Genomic DNA, 16,095 nt, shown 5'->3' with positions numbered 1-16,095 from the left:
GAGGTTTTTTATAAAAACATCTACACTACACACAAAAACTAAAAATACCTGACCAGAAGCAAAAACATGCATATATTTAGGTAAATAAATTTCAGCTACCTAACTTTAATATATTTTGTGCAATTCATAACGCAAGTTGGCCAAAACAGCAGAGCATTTGAGCGCTCCACTCCACCTCCTCGTCCTTATTGATTTCCTGTGCTTCGAAAAAATTTTTGGCGGCAAAACAAATTGCGGATCTCTTCTTTCCATTCATCAGGCAATAATATATAAAATTTTGAAATAAATTTGAGAGGTCGACCAGCCATCGTTTGTTCGATCTTACGTGGAATCACCCAGCTACTGCTGATGTGGAGATCATCGCACCCAAGCGTGCTCTTCATTTCTATAAAACTGACGCATTTCCTTTAAAGTGAGTGCCGACGTTACATCGGACAATAGTCTACCCTTTAATCGCGAATGAAATCGGCGTACTAGGAAAGCCCTCGATATGCCTACAACATCCTAATGTGCTCAAAACCTTAATCCACCTCGTAACACTTGGCTCAAAAAAAGAAAAAAAAGCGGCGAAGGCAGCTCCCGGTGATTGTCTCGCATCACATTGATTTCCTCGAAGCGTCGGATCTACAGGAGTTTTTATGACACAGTGACGCCACTAGTGAAACGCATATCATCGCACTGTAGCGTACACTTCGTTGCGATGAAAGTGACATCGCTTTAAGTGCCGACGTTGAAGCAAAACGAGAAATCCGGTACAGGCTGCTACTGGCCGACTGCTTCACATAAATTTGATTCCCACAGTGTGTTGGATGTGGCGTAATTCTCCCAAGGAGGTTTAACAAATAATTCTCTTGTTTTTTCCACACACTTGCGCGCATAGGGCTGACGCGCTGGAGTTTTGAGTACTGTGGCGGAGCCTGGTGGCGTGCGCCGAAGTTGCTTGGGTAGTCAAAAATGGACGCCGACCGGCGAGTTACGTAGTTCTCAGTTGCTTTAAGCGTTTTACTTAATTTTGCGCCTAGTTTTCAGGCTCAAAAAGTGCTTAAAACGTACGCAGGAACTTGTCCGCTATGCCTGCAGAGTCTGACATGTTTGACGAGCGATCCCTGCTTCAACAAACCGTGCCGAAAGCAGGTGGTCTGGGCGACGGCTCTGAGCAGCGCGCGGTCCCGAAGCGCGGTCGCCGCCGTTATTGTTGCGTGGTTAATTGCCTCGAACATGGGGGTAAGGATCCTAATGTGCGGTTTTACTGGTTCCCCTGAAAGCCGTACGAAGTGGAGCGACGGAACCGCTGGATACGTGCCGTCCGACGCGTGAAGTGAGTACGCGAGCAAAACGTGGTTGGCAACGTAACGTGCTGATTACTTTTCGTACGCGTGTGCACGCGTTTATATATGTATATATTCCCTGTGTGCAGTCCAGACGGCACGCCGTGGCTGCCGACGGCGATCACGAGGATATGCAGCCGGCATTTCGTGCGAAACGAGAAAAACGATGCCATGAGTCACCCTGCGTATGTGCCTACGATTTTTCCGGCAGCTTACAGCCGGCTGCTTCCAGCGGCCGGCTGTAAACATTGCGCGCCGTCGCTTCTTGACCGCCACCGCACGCTGACAGAATTTGACGAATTCCCTAGAAGCAAATGTTGAAAATTACGACCGTGCATGGGGAAAAAGTGTGTTTGCGACTGAATGCGGCAGAAAACGGCACACGACGCGAATGCGCTCATTCGGGCCGCCGACGGCTAGCCTTCGTCTGGACCTTTCTTGATTCCGTTTCGTCGTGTAATGCAAATCATGTCGGTTTTCTTAACAGCAATCTTTTCGTTTATGCACTGTCGTTAATCGCGCGAGCATGCCTCGTAAAACTTAACTCGAGTTCAACGTCGTATGAGATTCGCTGCACTTGCGAGTTGCAGAGCGCCGAAATGGTTCCTTTAATCTCCTGCACGTCGTAAACATACTTGACGTTGACAAGCTTCTTGCGTTTACGCAGATTGCTTGGCCCGAAGAACTCAGCCACGCCAGAAACTGGCCGAGATCCAAAGCGCAGCACAACCGACAGCGGCGGCTCCATTGCGCATCTGAGCTTAGTGCTGCATGCGGCCGCCTGTCTGACTACTCGAAACCAAAGAACTTGTCGTAGGGGGCACTTTTTAGCACCGTTTTCGCAGCGCCGCCTGGGCAGCCAGTCAGGCCTATAGACCCTTTCGCTGTTTACAAACACAGCTGCTGGACGGCTTCCGCTTTTGTGCGCCAGCATTGCCTAGTAGCATTGGCGGGGAACAAAAGCCTTAGCGAGTAGCCCGCCCATTTTCACCACTTTTCTCCCTGTGTCTGGCCAAATATTTTAAATCAATATTCTTCTAAGCTGCACACGCAGCATTACAAGAGTTCGGCCTTCACTTTATGCGCCTTCCTTTTACCTGAAAGCGGAATAAGAGCCTTTCCTTATTCTGGCACTACATAAAAAATACGCTTTCTGCTTCGGCGTTAGAGAGTGATAATTGAAGTGACCGGAAGTTTCTTGGGTGCAACACGTGTTGCTTCTATCACAATATTGAAACCGACCGAAAAGGCGAATAGGGCGCCTTTGGAAAAGCAGAATAGTGAATACTGATAGCATTGGCCACGAGCAGGTCCATGGGAGTGTCGATGGAGCCAAATATTTAACGACACACCTACCTCGAGTGAACAATAAAAGCCTCCGTGATCGATCTGGTTTTAGTTAAGAGTTTCGCTTATTATCCAAATAGCTTTACTTGCAACCTACGCAATAATATTAGGCCCTAAAATAAAAGAAGTGTACTTTGTATCCTTTAAGCAACCATCAAGAACACAAAGAGAGTGAGAGAGAGAATTCTTTATTGAAAGGCAGAGAATTTAGCTGGCGTTACATATAACTGACTTGGTATTCTGCGCGGGGAAGGTGATTGGGGATCGAAAGACAGGAAGAGGAGGCGGAGAAAAAGAAAGTGAAAAGAAAATCTTAAAATAGGATAAACAATCTGCGCAGTTGGCACTAGTGGCGCAAGGATATTACCAACAGTGGAGCTAGTGTACGACCTAGCTCGTTTTAGGTTCCCCCTAGTAATGGCAAGCTTTCGCTAAAGAGGCTAATTTCTTACTAGGAGATGTCAGCGTCGGCCAGGCTGCGCCGTGCAAGCCGGTGCGGCACATTTTCATGACGCCGACAGGTGGCGCGCTCGTCCTCTCCGAGATGCCTAGAGCGAGGTCTGTCGAAGTGGTCTCGTGGATTCTCTCCGGCAAAGCGCGTGTTATGTGATCTGCTGCTTCGCCTGCTCAGCTTTTGTTTGTGCGTATTGGTGCCTGATGGCAAAAGGCGTTCCCGTAACCACCGGCGCTTCGCGGGAAACGTGAATTTCCTAGTCAGCAAACGCGTGTATGGTACGCTGTCTACTAAAGCGAGAAATGCATGTTGCGTTTTTCGCGACCGAGAAACGTACGTATGTCGCGGTTTTTGCGAGCGAGAAAATCATATCACGTTTTTCGCGAATGATAAACGTATGCCGCATTGTTCGCGAGCGAGAAACGCATGTGGCGTTTTCTCGCGAGCGAAAAAGACAATTGTGCGGCGAACGCTAGTGCTGCTGCCGATCTCGTCAGCACACAAAACGCTTTCTCTCGTGAAGTTGTGTCGTCCCGTCGATAGATTATCCGTTGCCGTCACCGGACCAGTGGACGCGTGCCTTAGTCACTTTATGTGGTCGACCGAGGCTCGCAAGTAAGCCGAAAAGCGTCCGCTACAACCCGCCAACGGTTCTCCAGCGAGGTTGTTGTTTGCATGTGCTGACGCTACGTGATGGCAAAGCAACAGAGACAGCATAGATATTGTTTCGCCTATGGATCCACTACGGGATACGTCTCAGACAGGAAAGAAGATAGAAATTAAGGTCTCTCTCATCGCAGTTATCCCGCCGATGATGAACATCGCCAGGGATGGGAACGTTCCATTCCACGAGCTGATAAGCCGCTGGACAAGAACAGCGTTGTCTTGAGCTTGACTTCCACAAGAGGTTTATATTTCGCAGCCACACACACGTGATCAATGGTGAAACAGTGGAAATTCCCCGTGGTCGCCCTTCCCTAACACCAGATTCGGTTCCAGCTTTGTTCCCCAACGTCGCTGCGTACCTTTCCAAGAAGTTGCCAGCGAAACGGGGGGCAATACACCCGCAAACGACCACCCACTGCATAAGCCGAGGTGCAGTGTTTTCCAATCGTTACACTCCACACAAAGCTTCGGCAGCACGAAGCAATTACCAAAGCTCTTGTTGGGCCAGCTTCATTGATATGTCGAAAATTATTTGGTTGTATGGTTAGTGTGCGCCGTAAGAAGTCGTGGACGGAAAACGCGCCTCGCGTCTGTGCCAAACACCTCCGCGAACCTAAGCCAGCGCGCGGATGAAATCTGGGAGCCGATAGACGCGCCCGAGGACGCGCCCATGCGGCGGCGCTGCTGTCGGCACCGAGATGCCTCCGCGCCGTTGCATCGTCATGAAAAAATGCTTCGTCTCCGGCGCGCCGTTGCTGACACCTCCCCCTCTAGCCACCATACTAGTAGTACAAAGTATGGCTAGACTTGGCTATTTTTGTGATTTGCTATGTCGTGATTTTAGCCACGTGACCTGTTTTAGCACGATAGCGTTAGAGAGCTCGTGTCGCAGAAATTCCGCCGTCGGCGTCGGCACCGTTGGTAGTGAGCTAAAAATCTTCCGTGGCCGAACAATCGAGAAAGAAGCAAATAAAATATAGAATGAAATCTTCGGTCCCATTGAGGATAGAACCCGGGCCGTTCGCGTGGCAAGCAGGTGTCCTACCATAAAGCCACGATGTTACTTGCAGCTGCTTCAGAAAAAAAACACTACATAAATGCCACGTAGTGGAAGGAAAGAAGATTACTTTTAAGGGCTCGTTTTTCTTTGTTACACACAATATTAATGAGAACTAACAGACAGCAATGCCAAGGAAAGTATAGGGGGTGTTATTTGTAGTAATTAGAATATAAATGTGAAGAAAGTAAAGTGGACGAAAAGATAACCTGCCGCCGGCAGGGACCGAACCTGCGACCTTCGAATAACGCGTCCGATGCTCTACCACTGAGCTACGGCGGCGGTCATCTCCCCGTCCACTTTATAGGGTATATATGTAGATTGAAACTTAGGAGTGTCAGTCAGCGCCAGTCGCAGCCATGGCGGCGAGTGTGGAACACTCGCCGGTTATTTTTTAGTCCACTTTACTTTCTTCACATTTATATTCTAATTACTACAAATAACACCCCCTATACTTTCCTTGGCATTGCTGTCTGTTAGTTCTCATTAATATTGTGTGTAACAAAGAAAAACGAGCCCTTAACAGTAATCTTCTTTCCTTCATTCATAGCGAGGGTCACGTTCTGGCAGACATGATGCCTTCAGGTAGTATGCGAGGGATTATTGGTCAGCTGCCTGCTCGTATATAGATCACGTGCTACGTGACGCCAAAAAGGCAGAAAAAAGAGTGTTCCACACTCGCCGCCATGGCTGCGACTGGCGCTGACTGACACTCCTAAGTTTCAATCTACATATATACCCTATAAAGTGGACGGGGAGATGACCGCCGCCGTAGCTCAGTGGTAGAGCATCGGACGCGCTATTCGAAGGTCGCAGGTTCGGTCCCTGCCGGCGGCAGGTTATCTTTTCGTCGACTTTACTTTCTTCACATTTATATTCTAATTACTACAAATAACACCCCCTATACTTTCCTTGGCATTGCTGTCTGTTAGTTCTCATTAATATTGTAGTGGAAGGAGTCTCCTAACGCATTTTGTTCGCCAGGTGTCACGACGAAAACGAGCCCATTCGGCGATTTGTAGGCGCATTTGGGAGGCCATCAACCTACGTCGAAAAGGGCAGTGATAATGCAGCCATCGCCGCTAAAAACACACACGAACTTTCAAACGAAAATGGACAACTATGTCCGTCTATCGGAAAACATATCAAGCCAACGCCGGCTTGCGGAGGCGTTTATCAAGCAAACAGCAAAGTCTAGATAATGTGCTGCCATCTGTGAGGCATTGTGAGACTCTTCATGGCCTCCGAGATGGCGAGCGCGCGGCGTATATCTTGGAGGCCACGCGACTCTGCTTTAGATAAAAAAAACCTGTACCATTCGCGCGCGCGTGCACGTGTGTGTCTGTGTGCGTGTGTGCGTAACAATACACATTAATAAGTATGCACTTAGTGGTTGAAATGTGCACTAGGGGCCGGATTTCGCTATCGCGTTGAACTCTTAAAGGCGTGGTTTTTGGCTCTAACATATCAAGTAACTAGTTGTTGCTTATGTTACGAGATTTTAGTCCCGTCACTAGTTGTTACGTGATCTTAGTCACGTGACTAGTTGTTACGTGACGTTACGCAATATTTAGTCACGTAAGTAGCTGTTACGTGGCATTACCAGATTGTAGTCGCGCTACTAGTTGCGCAATGTTACGGGATTCTAGTCACGTGACTAGTTGTTACGTGAGGTTACGTGATTTCAGTCATGTGATTGGATGCAAGGTCATTTTCGTCCCGTGACTAGCTGTTACGTGATGTTCGGCGAGTTAAGTCACATAATTAGATGTCAAGTATAGCATCGCGATTTCATCTTGTAATGCGCTCTCTGTATAGTACAAGGTCCGAAGAAAACGAAAGACGACACAGGGCGATGCGCGAACTATACTCGCGGACAATTTTTCTTGGCATTGAAGCGAAAGCTACAGAGCCACAATGCACGTATCTTACCGCTAATGAATGTAGTCCCACAATTGCGTCCCTATCTTCTGCGTGAGATATATAAAATGCTCCTTCATTTTCTACATGTAGCTTTTTGTGACGAAACGCAGCGCACACAAGCGAGATATCTGCATTTCTTTTACTTTACACGTTGTCACTTTGCGTTTTTAAGTGCGTGAAAAAGTCGCGCCTTTTACCCGTACCCACGGTGTTAGAATAGGATAGGTGTACCGACGCTCCGCCTCCGCCGCGCAGCCTCCCATCCGAACACGGAGACGCGCTTCGAATTTTTTCCGACAGGCTGCGCTGGGTGTCAGCCGCTTCGAGGGTGCCTCGATGCGCGCGCCCTCTCCTAGGGTGGGGACAACCGCGTCGTCTGCTACGGCGGTACGCCATATTTGAGCCCACTCCTCCCGTCGCGTTTTGCTACCTCGTATTGAAACTTAGCAGGCTGTCTCGTACAGATAGTGCTTATCTCGCCCTGCGCAACCTGCAAGGAAGAATGAAACCAGGAGGATGATATTAATGAAATCTTTTGCTACTTCGAGGGCGCAATGTGTGGGCTCTTGAAAGTGGTCAAATCCTTGGCGCCACTGGTTTCACTCCACAGACGTTACACAGACAAAAAAAAAAAGGAAAGAAACGGTGCCGCGGTATGGAATTTCTCACTGTGTTTTTGATACCCAATGCAGGTGCATAGTTTGCACGTAAGCTGGTCACTTAAACGAAGTATCAAATGGTTTCGTAACTTTCATACCATCACCGATAACGTTTATTAGACGTCCAGCGTGGGTGCGAGAAATATTATCAATCGGACGTCCAACGTTAGTGCGAGAGATATTCTCGAGAAAGTAAGTTTTGTCAGAGGAGCATACTTTCGCAAAATGCGTGTCTCTCATCGAGTGAAGACGTTTTTTTATTATAGCACCAGATTCTCTTTCCTGCACTGTTGGACTTGATGTAGCTGGCAAAGCAGGTGTGCCTCTCTCCTTTGGAGCCTTCCTTTGGCTGTGAACCACATCTGCGAAACCACAGGGAATGTAAAAGTAGATATGAGTGAAGTTTTTTAGAACCGCTCAATATATATATATATATATATATATATATATATATATATATATATATATATATATATAGAACTTCTAAGCTAGAACAGCTTATACTCAGATGGCCAGTCTTTCAGCGCTGGTATATTAGACGAGATATGACAGTGAGACAGATCATATTTGCCACATAACACATTGTTCTCGTCCAAGATGTCAGACGTGTAAACAGCTTCAAGATGACGTTACAGTTAAAAGCACCGAACGTGATTACGTCCATCATATAAAATCTAGTTTTACCTGCACTAGTTCAAATGTTATCTACATGATTGAATGTTCATATTCTCATAAACGGTACATTGGCGAAACGGGACAGCCTGTTAATGTCAGATTAAACGGACAACGCGCGGAAACTACGAAAAATTACCCAAAGCAGTGGCACAGCATTTTAATGTAGCAGGTCACAACTTCGACGATCTCAAACTTTACATACTTCAGTCAAACTTCCGGTCCCCAAGAGAGAGAAAATATACAGATTCATACCTTATTCACATGTTCAATACATTCCAGCCAGCAGGTATTAACGTTTCTAAGGGGGCTCTCGAATCCATTCGATGTGGTACATACACAATGATAACCAACGAGAGTTAAGTCCTTCTAGGAATTTCTGACCTACCATTGTTAAGTGGCATGTGCTTCCTCTGACAATCGCTATTCAGCGAAACGTATACCCCCAATACCGCCCCCCCCCCCGTTTTCCTTGTTTTTTTTTTTTCCATGGTATCCCCCTTTCCTTCTGATTCACCAAGTTTGTCACGGCGGCTCCCCCCCCCCCCCACCACCACCACCACTTTCGCAGTTTCCCTCCCCTTCTCCCTTGTGGAAAGAGGGCACGAATCATATAACCAGGAGCGCTAAGGAAATCAGTTCCAGCCTTGAAGAAGACAAGTCCACTTGTCGAAACAACGGCTCGAGCACCCACTCCATGTTTACGGATTTTTTCATCGCAAGCTTCCATATTCTCCTTCCTGCCGTTTTCTGGATTTCCACCTATATTAAAGAATATAACGCAGCTTACGTCTGAACGAGAAGATAGTTGGAACAGCGTTTCCCTTTAGCAGCTTCCTCCCGTCTGCGCGGTGGCTTTCATAGCAGTTGTCTTCGAAATGAGGCTGCACAAACAAATATTTAGGCAGGCGTCCAGTATATATGCAGTACAAACGGAGAGAAATAAGCCCTTTCATGAGATATATAGACAAGTTCTGGCAATGTTTCAGCGATATTAAAGAATCGCACATCTGTTCAGCTGCTAAAGAATGGTTGGCACGTAAGGGAAACAGCTTACACTGTACAGTAATGCACTAACCTTGTAAATCCGGAATAAAAACAGCAGAGAAACAACATAATTCACAAGTGCGAGTAACTGCTTCTTGACATCGTCAAACAGGCTTAGAACATAAAAAAGTATTTTAGGAAACTACTCGCACGTTCTGACGCAATTAACATGCGTTTGCTGCATTGATCATTAAAAAAAATAATCAAGAACTTGTGGGCTCTAAGCAAACAGATTACAAGGAGCAGTGTATTATTGCATAAATTCCAAGCGCTGCTACAACACTCGCTTTCACATATTTAATTAATATGCCCGTCGGATTTCCCCAATAGCCTCGGCACAGAAATACAAAATGCCTATCCACACTTAATTGTCAGTTATCAGAATGATCATCCGCCACATGCCATATATGTTCCGTCCCTCTGCATGACGAATTTAAAATATTCACAGCAGCATGCTAGGCTGCATCCTGTCTAGGAACATTAACGCAACTTATATCACACGTATTAGGTTTATACCCGCAACGACAGGCATAACCAGAAGTAATCGCAATTGTTCAAATAATGACTGTACTTACACTGCATATACGCGAAGAGTTAGCAGGATGCCATTTGTCCCGCTTTATCTTCACCGTCCAGAGGAGCCTTCTTTTAGGGTCTCTAGGGAATGAAAACATCCTCCTGCCATTTCTTGCGTGGTTTGTGCACAGTGGCACGCAGCGACCAGGCATCTTGCCAGTTTTGCGGTCCGTAGAAAACTGGGAGCGTGCGAACGCGGCACCTCGCACGTGCAACGGCCTCCGGGGAAGTGGAGTGCGCTCAAATATGGCAGCCGTACTCGCGGAGGCGGCATTCACCCCCGCAAAGAAAGGCACCACCCTCCACGGAGGGGGAGCGCGCGGTCATTGAGGCACCCTAGCCGCTTCAATGGGGGCCGCGTCACTTACAAAGCTCTTACAACTCTTAAACTGCTGGCCATTGGTTTTTTATCAGGGCAACCGCACATATCACTCTGATTTGAAGTAAATGCACAACATCAAGAAAATTCAGTGGCGGTGGCCATAGGCGTGCGCACAGGGGGGGGGGGGGTGGTCGGCAGCACCCCCTAATCACCTAAGAGGGGGGCGCAAAATCTGCCCCGTACATTGACCCTTCTAGTCACCTAAGAAGGGGGGGGGGTCGCAAAATCTGCCCCATACATTGACTTGGTAGGTTGGGGGGGGGGGCGCTGCGACGAACCTTTGCCCCCCCTAATGGGGAACCCTGCGCACGCCTATGGCGGTGGCCAACAGATGGAAACAGGTAGGAAATATATTCTGCGCTTCTGCGAACAGCGATAATGAGTTTACAGGTGAACACAAATTTCAAAAATATTTTAGCTCGTGCACAAATAAGGCCACCGTGGCAAACTGGTTCAGGCTGTCTTGACGAACTGGGGTAATAATCACTGGGTCAGCAGCCGAGCACCTTAGCCACTCATCCACCGTGGCGGACCCGAACTGGGTTAGTCAAAAAGAAAAGGTATTCCCTGCAAAAGAAAGTGGAGGCGAGGGGGGGGGGGGGCGTTGACGTTTCACTAAATGATGGTTGTCAGAAGAAACCAACACATTTGATAATGGTAGGTTAGAAATTCCTCTCAAGGGTTGTCGTTGTGCATGCACCATATCGGATGGATTCAAGCAGCCGCCTTTGCAACGTTTACACATGCTGGCTGGCACGTGGTAATGAAGGTTAATGTCCATTTAACGATCAAGCCATCATAACTCACCATGTGCCATTCTGATTGGGCCTCTCGTTATTCGTCACAGAAATGCTGTTTGTTGCAGTAGCAGAAGTAGAACATTGTGCCCTGCTCTGCGTGCACAAACGTGAAATGGTCGTGCTCGTTTCCTTTTCAGTGTCCTAACCATTTGCTTTCCAGTTTCTTCTTTCGGGAATGACAGGAATTGAGAGTGACACCATATTCCGTGACGTCACTGTCTGACCCGTTAAAACTAACACGCCAAACCAGGCGAGGCCCTATTCGTGCACATACGTTATTCGCCAGTCGAAACGCCAGTCGATACGTTCGCCAGCCCAAACTTTCTTTCTCACATCTAAACCCAAGCAACAAAAAAAAAAAAAAAATACGCGTGAAGCTTGCAACGCAGCTGTTCAGCCTCAGTGTGACAAACTGTTTAGAATTTTACTCCTAGAAGGGAACGCTTGGCTTACGCAATGTAAAAGGGACAGTTGATTTTACGGTAAGGATGAATAACCTGTTCGATGCCTTCAACCGCAAGCACCCCAAGGATGGAAGGAATCAAAGATTTCAGCATCCTAGAATCAACATTGCAATGGCTGAACAACTGGGAGAAAGATGTCAATCTAGGTAAAGTAAGTCCTCACAACTTCCTGTCTCAGCTGCTGAAGGTATGCGAGTAACAATACTTTCTACAATTCAGCTTTCAAAGTATTTCTTAGAACAGTGTGGCTTTAAATATGTGCTAAAAGCTCAATTCAACCAGGACGTTCTTGAAATATTCTTTGGCGTATCATTCTGGATTTTTTCGTATCGTTTAGCCGCACCGTACAATACTTGAGCTAAAGCAGCTTTTTCAGGCAAAAATATGTAAAATTCGTAGATCATGCCAGTACTGTGATAAAACGTTTGGCGCACCATAATGTATATATCGTGCAGTCTATTTATTTTGAATATATCAAAGAATGGCTTCGTAGCCATCGGTCACAAGCTGTCGCCCACTTTATTGCATTCTCTTTCAATCCTGTATTTTCCGACGTGAGAGCGGCGCGCCACGCCCCGAAAGACCAAAATAGAGTAATTCTATTTTATTACATTAAAGCATTCGTCGTCTCGCAAATATTTACGGAATTTGCAAATCAGCGGTTCGTAGTAAAAGATTCGGTACGGTCACTTGATCTCATATGCGAAATGCCCCTTACGCATCATACCTGCTCTTTATATGATGCTGACCACAAGTACATCAATTAATATTTCGAGGGAAAATGAAGGCTGAGTTCAACATGCGTAGCGAAGCAGCAGATTTAATTTGTAGACAAAACACGGGCACGATCGCCTTGGCCACGGTGTTGCCGAGGCCGAAGGTGTTTATGAGTTTCACGCCGCAAGCCGAGCCGTCAGGCATAACACACTACTAAGTCTGTATATTTAACTTATGTGTACGACATTACAATACCACACAATCCTCACAGGGCTTTGCGATATCGCTAAAACATCGAATGTTAGAAGCGTCAGGTTTGGGCTGGGTATATCCAGGCGGCCACGTCCCGCGCGCGCCTCCTTTCGGCAAGAAAGGGAAAGAGGTCCCCGATTTCTCCTCATTCCAACGCACCGTCGCTCCACCTAAACTATTCTAACACCGTGCCCGTACCTTAGACGCTAAGCAGCGTTTGCGCCGAAGTGCAACGCTAGCCATCACACTCCATGGCGTTACGAGGCGCGCGCCAAACCGGACTACTTCGCGTAGCAGTACATGGGCAGACGCTCCGCCCCCGTAGCTTTCCCTTCAGTGCCAAGAAAAGTTGTCGGCGAGTATAGGCCCCGGTACCGCCTGATTGTACCGTAATTCTTGGTCACGAGACTAGTTCCTACACAAAGTTACGCGATTTTATTCAGGTGACTATGATCGAGGGGCCTCAAACTTACCTCAGCCAGCGGGCCGCAGTCACGGAATTTCAATTCAATTCAATTCAGCTTTATTTCAGGTATTTCCTGAGGAGACAGAGGCTAAAGGCTTTAGTCGCCTGACGATGGCCTCTGCCCCCCGGGGTTCGCAACAGGTGCAGCACAGATAGCAAAACAGTAAACCTATACATTTCTAGAAAATAATTGTATACAAAATGAAATAGTAATGAAATGATACACCGGTAGTAATTACAATGATGCAAAGTGTTGATCACAGTATGATAAAGTGGTGATAAGAGTGGAAAAAAAAGAAAATGAAGAAACAAAAAAACACTTGCGCACACACAAAAGAGACATTTTGTCACATGAAAAATGTTGTTTCAAGACAATTGTCTATGTTCTGCTCATATTTCTTCGCCGCTGCTCATATTTATTAACAAAAGAGATATATGATGTACTCAACATTGCAGGATAAGTTTTTAGAGCGGCCCATTTTATGGTCACTTCATGAAACATACTGAGCTAACAAGAATTATGGGTTTAAAGTGTTATGGAACACAAGAAGTAATACCTACGAATTTCTAACTTGGAGACAGTATAGATACCGTTAAGTACCGACTTGAGAAGTTAAGAGATGTGTCCTGAATGTATGCTTCGTTTTTGTTTTTTGCTGAATCAGTCCAGCTGACTATGCCTTCGTATTTATTCAGAAAATCCGCGATTTGATAATGTATTGTCTGTTTTCCGTAATTTGTCCTGACTTTAGGTAGTCGACGTTCAACTTTCCTGAATTTATATCTGTCTCTTTCGGTAGGAGTGTTTTCTTTAAAGGCATTTGTTTTTGTGTATATGCTGTAATAGCTTAAATAAATAGATCTGATTGGGTTTCAATATGCTATGTTTATAGAACAATTCTCGTGTGCGTAAGTCGCGTATGTCTCCTACATAATTTTGAAATGGACGCAGTACCCTTTTCTGTAAAATTAATGACCTATTGTAATTGGAGTCCGTAGTTGTTCCCCAGACTAAAATACAGTATGTAAGTTTTGAATACACCAATGAGTAATAAAGCCTTCTTTTTAGCCACAGTGGTATTAACGAATGAATTCTACGAATGCAACCTATGGTTTTGGCTATGTCTGCCGTCAGATGTAGAATGCGTGTATTCCATATCATGTTTTCATCGAACCATACTCCCAAAAATTTCTGCTCCTTTGTTCGTGTTATTTGTGTGCATCCATAATAAATTACTAGATCACCTGCGTACCGCTTGTTTGGCGGTGGGAATAATATGTACTGCGTTTTATTGGCATTTAACTGTAACTTATTCTGATATAGCCACATGGTTAATTCTTCTAGATAACAGTTTGCCATTGCTTCTAGTGAGTTTATATCTTTTGCCGTGAAAAATACGCTGGTGTCATCTGCATACATTACGATGTCTTGTTTAACACCTATATCCGCTATATCATTGATGTAAAGTAGGAATAATGTTGGCCCGAGTATCGAGCCTTGTGGTACTCCGGTTGCGACTTTCAATCGGCCAGAGCAAAAGTTATTCATTGCTGTAAATTGATACCGATGATGTAAATAAGTTGTAATGAGTTCTAGTGGAATGCCCCTTGTGCCATATCGTTTAAGCTTCAACAACAGCACTTCATGATTGACGGAATCAAATGCTTTTCGTAAGTCTAAAAATAAACCTAGCGTGTAATACTTTTGCTTAATTCCTTGAATAACATTCTCCTTTACATGGAGCAATGCCTGCTCCGTGGACTTTTGTTTTAGAAAACCATACTGGGAGTTGGATATTATGTTGTATTTAAATTAAAATTTCGTCAATCTTTCTTTTATGGCCCATTGAAATATTTTTGAGAACAGTGGTAACACTGAAATAGGTCTATAATTGCCAAGTTGATTCTTGTTTCCTCCCGTGTAGATAGGAGTTACCCTTGGTATCTTTAGGCAATCTGGGAATGTGCCTTTTTCAAACATTAAGTTCATTATGTAAGCAAGAATCGGTGCTATGATGCTTGCGACATGCTTCACTGGTTCCGCTTTTATTTCATCGTATCCTGCCGAAACGTCATTTGGCAGTTTACTAAGCAGCAGCTCCGTCTCTTGCGTGGTGACTGCCTCAAAAAATATAGTATTTGATAAGGGATTAAAGGCCTGAACTGACAATTCACTATCTACATTTCCGCTCTCATGCTTTGCCGCATTCACGAAATATTCATTTACTGTATCGACTAAAGCTTCGCCTGTTATGACGCAATTATTAACCACTAGTTCTTCAAAAACCGTAGGAGCTGTAGATCTTCCGGCGATTTCATCGACAGATCGCCAAACGTATTTCGTGTTAGTTTGGCTATGCGTGAACAGGTTTTGGTAGTAGTTATCCTTTGCTTTTTTGAGATCTGAATTAAGTTTGTTTCGCACCTTCTTGTACTCTGCGAAATGTTCAGGGGTCCTGCTAACAACAAAGGCATGATACATCTTATTTTTTTCTCGTATTCTGCGATGCAGAATGTGAGTAATGCATGGCTTTCTTATCCCTCCTTTTCGTGCCTTGGAATGTTTTAGAGGAAATGAATTGTCATAGCAACGTTTGAATTCAGAAAGAAACATTTCGTATGCTGTGTTTGGATTGCATTGCAGATATATACTGGACCACTGTGTGGACTGAATCATTTCACGAAAGACGTCAATGGATCTACTACTATTATTCCTGTTGTTAAGCTGTTTATTGGACGGCACTCGGCGACAATGCACTATGGCGACAGTCAAGGCAAAAGCACGGGCTCCGAGCACGAGCGGCGTTTAGAAGAGGACGACCCACTAGGAGCCGCTGGAGAGGGCAACCGTTAAACAGTACCAATTGCTTCGCCACAATTACCCCGGGTACGAAAAGGGAGCCGTCCGGCGACCTAAGAGCTCGTTACTATGAGTGGGTCATAGCAGGCCTTGAGGCGCTCCACGCTATGTCGCGCCCTCGACGGCGCATGTCCGAAGCTGGTTCGATGGGTTCGATCAGGTACCTGACCGGGGATGTGCGCTCGACGACCCGTTAGGGGCCTTCGTATTTCGGCAGTAGTTTTGAAGAGAGGCCGGTTGCAGTGGTAGGGACCGAGAGCCTTACGAGCGCTCCGGGGAGCAACGTGGACTCAGAAGTGGTGGTGCCACCGCGAAGGCTCTTCTGCCGCTCTTGTTCGTGCGTTCTAAAGGTCTTTACAAGCTCGCGACACTCTTCAGCAAGCCTTGCTGTGCCAGAAATAGGCGCACAATCAGATTGATCCGGC

The 16,095-nt window shown here is 46.0% G+C and overlaps 1 non-coding gene across 1 annotated transcript; it reads left to right on the top strand.

Annotated features, from left to right (window-relative positions):
- The first annotated feature begins 5,617 nt into the window (after window positions 1-5,617).
- On the top strand, window positions 5,618-5,689 carry Trnaa-cgc (transfer RNA alanine (anticodon CGC)). Its single transcript has one exon. It is a non-coding gene; the product is annotated as a tRNA-Ala (tRNA).
- The last annotated feature ends 10,406 nt before the right edge of the window (window positions 5,690-16,095 follow it).

The sequence above is a fragment of the Rhipicephalus sanguineus genome, chromosome 8, assembly GCF_013339695.2.
Source record: "Rhipicephalus sanguineus isolate Rsan-2018 chromosome 8, BIME_Rsan_1.4, whole genome shotgun sequence".
Taxonomy (NCBI): Eukaryota; Metazoa; Arthropoda; class Arachnida; order Ixodida; family Ixodidae; genus Rhipicephalus; species Rhipicephalus sanguineus.
This window is presented reverse-complemented; position numbering and strand designations above follow the sequence as displayed.